The sequence below is a fragment of the Schistocerca nitens genome, chromosome 8 (genome assembly GCF_023898315.1).
Source record: "Schistocerca nitens isolate TAMUIC-IGC-003100 chromosome 8, iqSchNite1.1, whole genome shotgun sequence".
Lineage (NCBI taxonomy): Eukaryota > Metazoa > Arthropoda > Insecta > Orthoptera > Acrididae > Schistocerca > Schistocerca nitens.
Genome location: NC_064621.1, coordinates 204828289 through 204843933, shown reverse-complemented (window position 1 = coordinate 204843933; position 15645 = coordinate 204828289).

The following is a 15645-nucleotide window of genomic DNA, read 5'->3' as shown; positions in this document are numbered from 1 at the left end:
TAGAATATTCAAAATTTCTAGGTGTTTGCGTTGATGAGGGGTTGAACTGGAAAAAACACACTGAGGATCTGCTGAAACGTTTGAGTTCAGCTACTTATGCTATTAGGGTCACTGCAAATTATGGCAATATACATCTGAGTAAATTAGCTTACCACGCCATTTTCATTCTCTGCTTTCGTATGGCATCATATTCTGGGGTAACTCATCACTGACTAAAGGAGTGTTCATTGCACAAAAACGTGTAATCAGAATAATTGCTGGAGCTCATTAAAGATCATCCTGCAGACACTTATTTAAAGAGCTAGAAATCTTCACTGTAGCCTCACAATATATATATATTCACCTATGAAATTTGTTATTAACAATCCAAACGAATTCAAAAGTAATAGCAGTGTACATGGCTACAACACTAAGGAGAAAGGATGATCTTCACTGCTCAATGTTAAATCTAACTTTGGCTCAGAAGGGGGTAAATTATGCTGCCACAAAAGTCTTTGGTCACTTACCTAATAGCATCAAAAGTCTGACAGATAGCCATATAGCATTTAAAAGGAAATTAAAAAAATTTCTTAATGCCAACTCCTTCTACTCAATAGATGAATTTTTGAATATAGTAAGTGGGTAATTTCCCAACCCCCACAAAAAATGAGTGTCATGTAATATTTTCTGTAATGTAATATCTTGTATAGACACCTTTCATTAACGTGACACTTTCCACATCCAGTTTAGCATAGAGAAATGCTGTTTTGACATCAAACACTCTCATACAGAAACTTTTCTCTGCTGCCAACGCAAACAACACTCTCAATGAACATATATCTACTACTGGACCGAATAATTCCTTGAAATCTATATCCTTTTCTTGCTGACAACCTCTGATAACTAGTCTGGCCTTATATCATCCATCATCTTTGACTTTAAAGATCCATTTGCGTACCAAGATTTCTTTCGTTTTTGCTTCCTCTGGACTAACCAACTTTCATGTTTCATTCTGTTGAAGAGATCTCTTTTCTTCTTCAATTGCTTTTAACCAATTTTCTTTGTCTGGACCACTCTTACATTCCTCATAGGTAAGTAAAGCTGTTTCCTAATCATTATATTTTACAGGTTGTTTCAAACTAGCTTTTTTCCTAAGGTTGTAGTTTCTTGTGTCACCATTGCATGTTATTACTTCTTGATATTCTTCTCCTTGAATGTCATGGTCTTCTATTTCATTTTCTTGATTGCTAGTGTCATTTGATAGTTCACCAATAACAAGATTTTTCTGTAGAGTTGCTGTTGTCACTTTCTGCTAAAAATTCAACATCTCTTCGCACAACAATATTTCTTCTTTCTGCTTCAAACAGTCTGTAGCGATTGGATGCATAACCAACAAAAATGTATGCATTACTTCTTACATATAGTTTCTTCAAATAGCCTAAATTTTTTACAAAAACTCTTGATCCAAAAGTTTGAAGTCTTGACAGATCTGATATTTTCCCAAACCACTTCTCTGCAGGTGTGGCATTTTGATTCATAGTTGGGCTTCTATTGATTAAGTATGTAGCTGTGAGCACTGCCTCTCCTCATAGCTCTTTCTTTAGTTTGCTATCGAATATCATAGCCCTTGCTTTGTTCATTATTGTCAGATTTAGTCTCTCTGCTTTCCCACTGAGCTGAGGGCTATAAGGAATACTATAGTCTAGCACAATTCCTTTTCCTTCACACCAATTCTTAAATTCACAACTGGTGTATTCACCACCTTTATCACATCTTATTTTTGACACTTTTGTATTGAACTTATTTTCACTTTCTAACACATATTTTCTTATGAATCTTTCAGCCTCTGAATTATATCTTAACAAGTAGGTTACACAGATATGAGTGAAATCATCTAACACTGTCATGTAGTACCTATATCCATTAAATGTTGTGGGTTCTATCTCTCCATAGATATCGGTATGTACGATTTCAAGCGGTCTTGTTGCTATTTCTCTCACAGTAGAAAATAAGTTTTCTTGTCAATTTAGCTCTCACACTAGCTTCACACAATTGTTCTGCTGAGCATAAACTATTGGGAACTCCTTCACACATTCTCTAGATCTTTGAAATACAGATTATGCCTGGATGACCTAGTTTCTTATGACATTCTTGTTTTTCTTCTTATGTCAGTAGTGATTGCATTCCTGACTAAATGTTCACTTCACACAACCCGTTTCTTGTTTTTTGTCCTTTCAAACAGGTATTTCACCTTTATAGATTTGAACAGAATGTTTAGTAAATACAACAGTACAATCTTTTTCAGTGATTGCCCTTACAGACATCAGATTTATGCTCAGTTCAGGAACATACATAACATCTTTTAGAACACAGTTATCTCCTATGAAGTTTCCTGTTTCAACTATTTTCATTGATCCATCTTGTTTGCCAACTTTTACAATACTATCATAATGTCTCACATTTGTTAACTTGTCCACTTCATTACACAAATGTCCTGTACATGCACTATCAACAACCATGACCATATCTTCTTCCTCATTGGCATCTTGTGAAATCTTTCCTTTGTTACATTCATACGCAATATGTGCAGTGTCTTCCATCTTCTTTTCTTCATCAATGTCTCGTTTCTTGTTTTCTTGAGTGACTAGATCTTCTTCTATGTCTTCAATAGTGCAAAATGATATTCTTTCGCTGTCTTTGTTCTTAAAATAGCAATCTTCTTCTTTGTCATTAATCTTTTTGCAAGGAGGACAGGGCATGATAGATCTCAATTTTGGTTCTTGAATTTTATTTTTATTTTTTAAGTAACACTCTTCTTCTTTGCGATTATTTCTCTTGCATATAGAACAGTGTTCTTTCTTCTTAGGCTTCTTGCATTCTCTTGCAAAATGTCCATCACCACCACAGTTTTTACAAATTATATCTTTTCTTTTATTTTTGTTAACCCAACATCAAAGGCAATACTCTCTTCTTGATTATTGCTTTACAGTCGTTCCTCTTCTCTTATAAGCCTTGCAATTAGATTTTCCATAGTTTTCTCACCACTAGGTGATGAAACCCATGCTGGAGAAAAGTGTTTGTAATCTGGCAAAATAGACAATATCTTGGGTATGATCATAATATCTGTCAACTTTTCTGACTGGAGACGATTCAGTTCAAATACTATATTCTGTAGTGCACTTATATTACCGCTATGTCTCTGGTTTTATTGTACTTGGAACTATAAAATTCTTGAAGCAACTGCTGAGTTCTTTCAGATGCATCTCTTTTATAAATTGCTTTAAGTTAATCATACACTGCCTTGGAAGTTTCACAACACAATACATGTGGCTTTACCTTTTTATCAATTGTTCTCATTATAAAATGTTTTGCCTTGCTGTCGATTTTCTGCCATTTTTTTCTATTTTTATAAAGTTTTGCAATTTTCCAGTGTTTCAGTTCCATCCACAATATCACACAGGTCTTACGTACTAAATAATATTATAATTTCAACATCCCACAGATTGAATGTACTACTATCTTTAAGAAATTGTACGTCACGAAATTCTTCGTTTTCTTGAAACATCTTTAACTGTTTTTCTTCCTTGTTGATGCCTTCCATTTTTAGCTTTTCTATTTTCTTATTACTCTGGGCCCATAACCTGCTGTGATTTTTATCTTAATTTTATTATAACTTCATGTGAATGTAATAAAACACATACATAGACACAAATTAAAAAGCACTATACACACATGATATGTTGCTAAGTCAACCTACCTTACAGATATATTTTATTTTTATATAATCTCTTAGATGTTAAGCACTATTTTTTTGAAGCACATACAGTAAACATTGTATTTTACTTGCTCTCCACCTTTCAACATAGTATACACAAGAAATGTGTGTGTGTGTGTGTGTGTGACAGAGAGAGAGAGAATTGAAAGTAAACAGGAAATTAAATATATAAAAACAACAATGTGAAATGAAGATCTGTGAAGTACATAAAAGCTCGAAAATACCATAGGTTTATACACAAGCCTGGTACAGAACAGTTCCTTTAATTATTTCTCAAATGTTGCATAATTGTTTGTCAAAAACCTTATAAACAACCTTCTGTTCCATATTCCAGCTTTTTGTCTTGATATGATGTCTTTGTATGTTGATGTATTATTACATTTGCCACTTCTGACCAACACACAGTCTATTTTTCTTAGCAAATGTTTGCATTGCCTTTACAAGGAAATGTTCTGTGTTCAAGTGCCTTCGTTTTATTAAAGAAGTAAATCTCAGTAGTCATATGCTGTTATATACGGCCTGTCCTATAGGTTATATGCCCAGGAAAACATCTTAATTTGCTGGGGTAACGTTTCATTTCTTTGCATCAAAGTGTACTCAGTTACATCGTGGTTTTTACTTGGAAAGTGAAAAGGTAAAAGCTGGCCGGTGTGGCCTAGCGGTTTTAGGCGCTTCAGTCTGGAACCGCGCGACCGCTACGGTCGCAGGTTCGAATCCTGCTCAGGCATGGATGTGTGTGATGTCCTTAGGTTAGTTAGGTTTAAGTAGTTCTAAGTTCTAGTGCACAGATGACCTCAGATGTTAAGTCCCATAGTGCTCAGAACCATTTGAAACATTTTTTTGAAAAGGTAAAATATGGATTGAATGGAGCTTTTCAGTATGAAAAACTTTGATGGAGGTTATTTTCAGCTATGGAAGTATCAAGTGGAATTCATCTTTCAGGCTGAGAAATTGCTAGAGATCATTGACAGAGGCAAAGTAAGACGAGTTGAAGACACATATGCAGGTAACATGTGGGATGAACTTTATGCAAAAGCAATGTTCTTTATTTAATTTGGTAGGGAATTTAACGGGCTACAAACAGCCATGTTGTGGGCTATAGCCAAAGGAATATGAAATCGGCTTAAGATAATTCATGAGCAGCAATCTGCAACAAATAAAGTAGCATTGAAACAACATATCTTTAATTACAAGATGTCACTCTGTGATACTATTGTGTAGAATATTAATAAAGTTAAAGCATTATCACAGTCTCTTACAGATGTTGGTGAACCAGTGGGAGATACAGACAAGACTGCCAAAGTTTTAGATGAAATAATGGCAAAAATATGGTTCGTTTGTTAAAGCTTAGGAGTAGTGTGATGAAAGCAAGCTGACTTTTGACAATTTAATAGCAAGCCTACTAAAGGAAGAGCAACATTTGTCACATATTTAAGAAACAGCAACTGCATTCGCTGCTGTTAATGGTAATGACAAAAGGGATAAAGGCAAGTATCAGTGTTTGCAAACCAATTTAAGAAAAAATTTTTGTGAATAAGATTGTTTGGTTGCTTTGGGGGAGGAGACCAAACAGTGAAGTTATCGGACCCATTGGATTAGGAAAGGATGGGGAAGAAAATTGGCCATACCCTTTCAAAGGAACCATCCTGGCATTGGCCTGAAGCGATTTAGGGAAATCACATAAAACCTAAACCAAGATGGCCAAATGTGGGTTTGAACTGTTGTCCTCCCAATTGCAAGTCCATTGTGTTAACAACAGTGTCAACCTACCTTACAGATGTATTTTATTTCTATATAATCTCTTAGTTGTTAAGCACTATTTTTTAAGGCACATACAGTAAACATTGTATTTTACTTGCTCTCCACCTTTCAACATAGTATACACAAGAAATGTGTGTGTGTGTGTGTGTGTGTGTGTGTGTGACAGAGATAGAGAGAATTGAAAGTAAACAGGAAATTAAATATATAAAAACAACAATGTGAAATGAAGATCTGTGAAGTACATAAAAGCTCGAAAATACCATAGGTTCTAGGCGATACAGTCTGGAACCGTGCGACTGCTACAGTCTTTGGTTCGAATTCTGCCTCGGGCATGGATGTGTGTGATGTCCTTAGGTTAGTTAGGTTTAAGTAGTTCTATGTCCTAGGGGACTGATGACTCAGAAGTTAAGTCCTATAGTGCTCAGAGCCTTTTGAACCATTTTTTTTAAATCGAGCAAGACCATGTAATCAAGGACCTGTTTACCTGCCAAGAGTAATATATTAGTCACCCCTTGAAAAATTCAGTACTAACAATTACAAGCCCTATGCAACACTCACTGATTACAGTGTACAGTTGTATGTTGGGCAGTGCTCAGCAAATGATGGAAATTTTGTTCAATTTTTTAGAAGACTCTGTCTTTATTCCTCATAGGGAGAAGATGTATTTTTGTGAGAAGTATGTAGTAGAATTTGAGATATCTGAATAATAATTTTTATGAAAATATGAAGTGTAAGGATTCTTATTAGTGCAAAACCACGAGAGTTTTTATTTTCTCCTGTGCATTATGCAAACGTCATCTCACTATAGCTTCCTGAATCAATCAATCAATCAAGTCCAATAAAAATCAGTATTGTATTCACAGTCAAAAATGAGAAGTACTTATGGCACAAGAAGAAGCATATAACTAAATTGCCTAAATCTCAGTGGCATGGACAACGCAAAAGTCGATGTAAGTTCGTGCTACTACTGACAGAAAATTTACAAGATTTGTAAATTGAGACTGAAAGACAATCCATTGACTTCAAAATTTATAAAAATCCAATTTGATAATATTGTAATTTATTCTATCAATAATAATGATATTTATTTATTAATTTTTTGTATATATTTGCACAACCGGCGACCGTGACAGGACATTGAGAAAGCCATGAAACCAGTTGTGTATAAAGTAAATTGTTCATAATTATTTATAACGTTGTATGAAATTTTTTACAGGTACTAAGTCACGGCTGCAAAATACTAACGCGAATTCTTTACAGACAAATGGGAAAACTAGTAGAATCCGACCTCGGGGAAATTCAGTTTGGATTCCGTAGAAACATTGGAACATGTGAGGCAATGCTGACCCTTCGACTTATCTTAGAAGCTAGATTAAGGAAAGGTAAACCTATGTTTCTAGCATTTGTAGACTTAGAGAAAACTTTTGACAATGTTGACTGGAATACTCTATTTCAAATTCTGAAGGTGGCAGGGGTATAATACAGGGAGCGAAAGGCTATTTACAATTTGTACAGAAACCAGATGGCAGTTATAAGAGTCGAAGGACATGAAAGGGAAGCAGTGTTTGGGAATGGAGTGAGACAGGGTTGTAGCCTCTCCCCAATGTTATTCAATTTGTATATTGACCAAGAAGTGAAGGAAACAACAGAAAAATTCGGAGTAGGAATTAAAATCCATGGAGCAAAATAACTGATGATGGTCGAAGTAGAGAGGATATAAAATGTAGACTGGCAATGGCAAGAAAAGCGTTTCTGAAGAAGAGAAATTTTTTAACATCGAGTATAGATTTAAATGTCAGGAAGTCGTTTCTGAAAGTATTTCTATGGAGTGTAGCCATGTATGGATGTGAAACGTGGACGATAAATAGTTTCGACAAGAAGAGAATAGAAGCTTTCGAAATGTGGTGCTACAGAAGAATGCTGAAGATTAGATGGGTAGATCACATAACTAATGAGGAGGTACTGAATGGGATTGGGGTGAAGAGAAGTTTGTGGCACAACTTGACTAGAAGAAGGGATCGGTTGGTAGAACATGTTCTGAGGCATCAAGGGATCACCAATTTAGTATTGGAGTGCAGTGTGGAGGTAAAACTCGTAGAGGGAGACCAAGAGATGAATACACCAAGCAGATTCAGAAGGATGTAGGTTGCAGTAGGTACTGGGAGATGAAGCAGCTTGCACAGGATAGAGTAGCATGGAGAGCTGCATCAAACCAGTCTCAGGACTGAAGACCACAACACAAGCAACAAGAACAATTATTTTTAAATTTTCATGTGCAACATCACGACTGGGAGCAAATGAACCAGAACCAAAAATTCTTGTGGATAAAGTAACCAATTCAAAAGGGAATCAAAAGTGAAACTGGAATTTATGGAAAATTTTGGAAATACACTTTGTTTCACTGCATCAAAGGTAGGACCGCTACACAACCACTTGCTTGGTAGCGTCTCCTGTGTAGTAATTAGACATACTTATCCTTAATTTCCCTTCCTAAATGTATTGTAATGAATTTTCAGAAATTTTACGTAATGATTAGTGTGAGAAATGTTTGAAGTTTTTGTGTCACAACATTTCATGTGTCATAAAAGTAGCCAATTAACGCTTCACGACACGTAAATCGTATGATTAAATTTCCAAAAATAACATATTTCATTTTTGTATTTTTCAAAATTTTAATTTTATTATGCAGTCAAAATGGCACAAAAATCAGTTTCCATTATTCATAAAAATGGCGAAAACGCAATGAGCCAAGATGGCATACAATTGCAAGACAGAATGTCTGAAGTAATAGTGCCATGTCTTCCACACTCAGAAGTATTAAGTAGTTCAGAGATGAACATAACCGAAGCAACAAGTGCTAGTGAGCTTTCACAGAGTTCTAACTTTGATGTTAGGCTGATGACAATAGATGAAACTACATCACATATCTCTGTGAGCATCATTCTGCTTGCATAGGAAAACATGGAAAGCGAAGATAACATGATTTTTGACGACACTTTACCAGCACCCATCATATGAAATCCAAATGTCAATTTACAAAGTACAATTGTTAACAACCAAAGTACACTACATTAAATAGCAAACCAAAATACCGCACTTGCCGCAATACTTCAAAAACTCGATAGTATGAACACCAGTTACACCAAATTGCGTGCAGACATAAAAAATACAAACACCAATTTGCATACAGACATAAATACAAAATTTGACAGTTTGTCTCAAAACCTTACCACAATTACACAAGACATAAACAACATAAAACAAGAGCAGAAACAAGTTTTAAAAGATTTTCAGGATACAGTCACACAACAGATCAGTGATTGGACAAAGAATTTTCATGAAGAAATGATTGTAAAATTTAAAGACATGGAAAAACAGCTAAAGCAAGATGTACTTTTCGAAGTAAACAGTGACATTACGAAAATAAAAAAGAAATTAGACACTCTTAACTAGCTGAATGATAAAGTAGAGCAGCAAATAAAAGCGATTAAAGACACACACACAAACCTGGAAGCTACACAAACACGATTAACTTCAACATTAAAGAACATCAGTACCATAGTGAACAAACTGCATAAGGATTACGAAAATGTACCAATAGCTATTGACAAACTCACTTTAAAAGTAGCATCACTTGAAATCGAATCAGTCTGTGCCAAAAAGGAAAGAGAAAAATTAGTGAAAATTTATCTGATGTAATTCCACAATCTGAAGCAGATACTTTGGACAAAACCAGTACTGCAGCGGATAAAATAGTGAAGAAATGTAGATTAATCAATGATCTAGTTGAAAAAGTTATTCAGCAAAAGGAAAATGACATTATCGACAAAGTGAACACCAATTTGCAAGCTACAGAGCACAGGATACGCAACTACTTAGGTGAAAGTGTTACAGAGACACAAGTCGAACACATAAACAAAGAGCCAACCACAGCAAACCAAAGTAATGTATGCACACAGATCATTGCAAACCCTACAAACAATGCCAGTAGTAATGACAGACCACAGAGAGCAAGTTTACATGGCATAACACCAGAATCAATACCTACGAGAAACGTAAATAATTATGACAGCTGTGTAAACACAGCACAAAATGCAAACATCTTGTCCACTATGTATGCTGAGGAAGGTCTATCAAGACACTGTCAATTCCCAACATTTACGAGTGAAGGTAAGAGGATGAACCCTGATGTATTTATTAGTGCTTTTCGACATGTGTTACCTAGAAATTGGATGGAAGCACAAAAGATCAGGTTTGTTGTTGGGTACACGCAAGGTGATGTACTTTTGTAGGCATTGTGCCACATATTTACAATTTTAACAGCCAATGAATAGAAGGAGTTGTCATCTAGAACTTCTTTTAATTTATTTTCAGATGTTAGTTGGCTATCTGTCAGGCTTTTGATGCTGTTTGGTAGGTGACCAAAGACTTATGTGGCAGCATAATTTACCCCTTTCTGTGCCAAAGTCAGATTTAACCCTGCGTAGTGAAGCTCATCCTTTCTCCTGGTGTTATAGCTATGCACACTGCTTTTACTGGGTTGGATTATTAACAACAAATTTCATAAGTGCATATATATACTGTGAGGCTACTGTGAGGATCCCTAGATCCTTAAATAGATGTCTGCAGGATGACCGTGGATGGGCTCCAGCAATTATTCTGATTACTCGTTTTTGAGCAATGAATACTTTTCTACTCAACGATGAATTACCCCAGAACATGATGCCATACGAAAGCAGTGAATGAAAGTAAGCATAGTAAGCTAATTTACTGAGATTCTTATCACCAAAATTTGCAATAACCCTAATAGCATACGTAGCTGAACTCAGATGTTTCAGAAGACCATCAATGTGTTGCTTCCAGTTTAACCTCTCATCAATGGACACACCTAAAAATTTTGAAAATTCTATCTTGAACTTGTGTTCAAAGTCTATATTTATTACTGGAGTTGTGCCATTTACTGTGTGGAACTGTATATACTGTGTTTTATCAAAATTTAAAGAGGGTCCGTTTGCTGAGAACCACTTAATAATTTTGTGAAAAACATCATTTACAATTACATCACTTAGTTCTTGGTTTTTGGATGTTATTACTATACTTGCATCATCATCAAAAAGAACTAACTTTGCATATTCATCAGTGTGGAATGGTAAGTCATTAATGTATATCAAGAACAGTAAAGGACCTAAGACCGAACCCTGTGCGACCCCGTACTTGATAGCCCCCCAGTTTGAGGAATCAGCTGTTGTTTTAACATTACATGAACCACTTATTTCAACTTTCTGCATTCTTCCAGTTAAGTATGAAGTAAACCATTTGTGCACTGCCCCACTCAAACCATAATGATTTAACTTATCTAAAAGAATTCCATGATTTACACAATCAAAGGCCTTTGAGAGATCACAAAAAATTCCAATGGGTGATGACCAGTTATTCAGAGCATTTAATATTTGATCAGTGAAAGCGTATATAGCGTTTTTTGTTGAAAAGCCTTTCTGAAAGCCAAACTGACATTTTGTTAGTACTTTATTTTTACAAATATGAGAGGCTACTCTTGAATACATTACTTTCTCAAAAATTTTTGATAGAGCTGTCAGAGGAGAGATTGGGCAGTAGTTGTTGACATCCGACGTATCCCCCTTTTTATGCAATGGTTTTACAGTGGCATATTTCAGTCTATCGGGGAAAACACCCTTCTCCAAAGAGCTATTACATACGTGGCTGAGAATCCTACTTATCTGTGGGGAACAAGCTTTAAGTACCGTGCTGGAAATGCCATCAATTCCATAAGAGATTTCACTTTTCAGTCAGTTTATTATTTTACGGATTTCAGAGGGAGAGGTTGGTGGAATTACAGTTGTTTCAAACTGCACAGGTATGGCCTCTTCTATTAGTAGCCTTGCCTCTTCTAGTGAAGATCTAAATCCTATTTTCTCCACAACATTTAAAAAATGATTATTGAAAATATTTTCAATTTCTGATTGTTTATTAGTACACTTGTCATTCAGTTTTATGGCACTAAGGTCTTCCTGTGCTCTTGGTTGCCCTGTTTCCCTTTCAATAATATTCCAAATCGCTTTAATTTTATTATCAGAGTTACTGATCTCAGACATGATGCACATGCTTCTGGCCTTTTTAATAACTTTTCGTAGTACCGCACAATAGTTTTTATAATATTGAACAATTGCGGGTTCAGTACTCCCTCTTGCTGTTAGATACAGTTCTCTTTTACGGTTGCAAGATATTCTTATTCCTTTAGTTAGCCAAGGTTTTTTGTATGTTTTCTTGGAATTATGTTTAACTATTTTCTTGGGAAAACAATTTTCCAATACCCTTAAAAATTTAACGTGAAATAAGTTATATTTCAAGTTTGCATCAGGTTTCTTATACACTTCATCCCAGTCTAGCTGCTGTACGCTTTCCCTAAAGTTTGAAATATTTATATTGTTAATTGAATGCACTGCTTTGAAAGTCTGATTTGATATACTGCCTGGATCTATGTCATGTACCGTAACTAGCTGTAACTAGGTGAGAGGTTTTTAACCCCTCCCTTTTAATAGTAAATATGGTAGGAAGCGAGGGTATTTTGAGAAGTATCTCAATAAAACACATATTGGACGAATCCTATTTCTCATGTTGACGTTTTAAACATTTTTAAAAGTCGTTTGTCATCACACAATCGTGAAAAATTAGTTATTACACCCGAGCACGACACAGAATATTTTTACTATCCATTTTAGACTCAATCGACCTAATATATGAGGAGAGAGTAATAACAAATAGATCGTCAGATGGCTAAACACCACAACAACATAACTCGAATAGTCAATACAAAAAAGGCAGACGCGAACATACATCAAAGTTGGCACATGCAACCGCAAGGAAACATTAATCGCAGTAGTGGATACGGGAATGGAAATGACAAGACCAAAGGATTTAATCGAAACTTTCCATATAACAGAAACGATTGCCATCAACAAGCTAATTTCAATCCCTAACCTCAAAATTACGCACCGCATGTAAATAAAAACAGTCAGCCGCACCAATGGCCAGCGCGCAGCAACAACAATAACATGCCACACGCCATACCACAGCCAACCTTTGCGCAACAAAATCACAATACGGCTACATTTCACAACAGCCATATGACCACTCGAGAAAGTATGTTGCAAGCTGGCAAGGATACAAACTGGAGAAACAATCACACAGTACAACTGACAGAAATTGTACCATGCACAGAAGTAGATCAGACTACACCATAGGAAAACCTGAATTGGTCATAGTTGAGCCCCATACTATAGACCTTATAAGAGGTGGGGGCAATCATATTTTCAAACATGTTTCGTATGATTAGATAAGCAAGGAGACAAACCATAAGAAGGTAAGTAAAGGTAAGTAAATGGTGTCAGTTATACAAAGGCGTTTTGTTTCGCCGGAAGCATGAAAGTTCTAACCATAGCTGTGTATGCCTTCCAGAAGAATATATCGTCCAATTTATCAAATATACACATGAAGTATGGTGACACTATGGAGTAACACAACGCACAGACAAGATTTCCAAACTTAGTTACTTTCCTAATTTACGACGACATGTTTCACAAATATTAAGAAAGTGTGCTATTTACCAAAGAACGAAACAATCCAATATGTCAAAGTTTACAGAACTACACCCCATAATAACCAAAGCTCCACTGGAGATTGTTTCTCACAGGGCCATATCCCATAGCAAAAGGAGGAGTCAAATACCTAATAGCACCTTAAGATATTTTCACAAAATACATCAAACTTTATGCTATCAAAACCACTACAGCCAGTAGCATCATAAGGGGAACTGAAGAGGATTCTTTACGAAGAGGAGACCAAAAGTAAAATTGACAGAGAATGCAGCCAATTTCATAGGAAGAAAATAGAAACAATTCATGAATACACAGTGCATTAAACACATCTTGGTAGGTTTTTTTCCATCCAGAATCAAGTCCCGTGGAGAGGGTGTTTAAAAAATTCAGTAAGGACATAAGCTCATAATAAGCATTCACGATGGATTGAATACGTGACTCCATTTATGCAAATAGCAAACATTCTCCCCCACTCTTCCACAGGTTTCACTCCTAATGAACTGAAGTTTAACACAAAGCAAACTGATGAATGGGAATCACCCATACCAAAATTACCTACTAGAGAGTTAACTTTACAAGATAAAATCAAGCAAGCAATGATCACACTGGAGAATAGAGCAGAATACCGAAAGAGAATATACAGCAAAAAATTAAAACTAGTTACATATTTTTTGATGGGCTACGAGTCCTCTTGAGAACACATCCCAAATCGACAAAGACCGGTAAACTTAATAAAAACTGGCAATTACTATACTCAGGGCCTATACTATTCCAAAAATACCTTATCCTGGAAGTTATAGGTAGGTAGATGAAAAAACAGGGAGAGACAAAGGTCTCCACCCTCAAAAAGACTTAAAAACTTTTCACGTGTAGTGACCCAATATCACAGCAGTTTCCTTGTCATAGAGTATATTTATAAGTAATGTCATAGTTTTATAAGTAAAAAAAATATTATAAATATTTTTTAATGAATAGACTTAAGTAATTTTCCTGTTTTGTAAGCAAAGAGAAACATTTGACTAGAAGTAAGTGTAAAAACACAGCTTCACTTAAAGCAAAATGCAAACTGGAGCAGCATATGACTCAGCTGTGCATGTTTGACAATGCATGCTTACATCAGTAGTAGGGAAGAGACATTGACCTTGAACAAGCACACCAGGCTAACTCACGGCGCACAAGAATCAAACTCAACTTCAAAATAAATAATAACACATAACAACTATTTTTACTATCAGGGAACGAAAGAATATAATGTTATATCAACATGCGAAGTTGCGTCAATACTAAGATATATACATTGTAATTAGAATTAAAAAGAAAGCATTACAACGAAACATACAGGACGTGTTAGTTAACAAAAGATAAGATACCATAGGAGATGTCAAAGTAACTTTCTTTGCAGGGAAAATGAATAAAAAGAATAAAAATGCCAGTGAATAAATATATAAACAAATAAGAATGAAATATGAAAAATGTCTGCAAACGAATGTGATGACCAAGTATATGAGTGGCCTATGAGCTACGAAACACAATTATTTTTTAAGTTAGTTATGTTTTTTATATTGCAGCGACCAGTACATTGACACGCATAGAAGAAGTGATTTACAATGGGTGTTGTAGGTACCAAATGAAAAAACGGGCCGCACCTCAAAAAAATGATTTATTTATGAATATGTCTGTGTGAATATTTTGGTCATCAAGCAATTGAAGAATAAAAATACACATCATCGCAGTGCAACTACCAAATATATTCCCCCTACCTACTGACTACAAAGTGTACATAAACATGGAGGCATGTGATGTCAAATAAAACTAATCAATTCCTATTGCATGACATGTGAATATAATCGACACCATTTCCATGTAATTGTAAAGAGATAACCATGACGTAATGCAAAAACTTGTGTGCTACAAACACAAAGCTACACCTAAACAAACATAATACATTTCGTTTCCATGAAAGACTTCCTTGATGAGTGATTTAAGAAAGTACAAACAGCATTTCCTTAGTAATCCATAAATCAATAGAATAGTAATTCCTTATTCCCTCCCTAAAGCAGGAGGCGGCGCCAAAGTGTAGTTAAGCCACCAACGTGTAATGTAGAATCCTGATGTAAATGTTTTTTCTCTATTTCTCCCTCGGAAAATATTAAACTCTCATAACTGATGTGTGAACGACTGCAAAATAAAATGTGGATTCACTAAATGCATATATAGTAATGCAATGTAATGAAATATAAATAAGTTACATATATTTATGTATGAAGGATTTTTTTTTGATTTAACAAACAAATTATATTAACTAGTAACTGTAATTGAAGAAGGAATCTTGTAATGTTTTAGTATTTAAGAATTTTCAACGTTTAATACAAATAATGGGTGGAATGTCAGCCTTAGATGTAAGCCATTGTAATATGCATTGTTATGTCAAAATGTTTATGTGAATTTTAAGTGTATATTGAGTCATCTTGAAAAGATGACCTTGAAAAACTAACAAAACCTCGAAGACTAAAA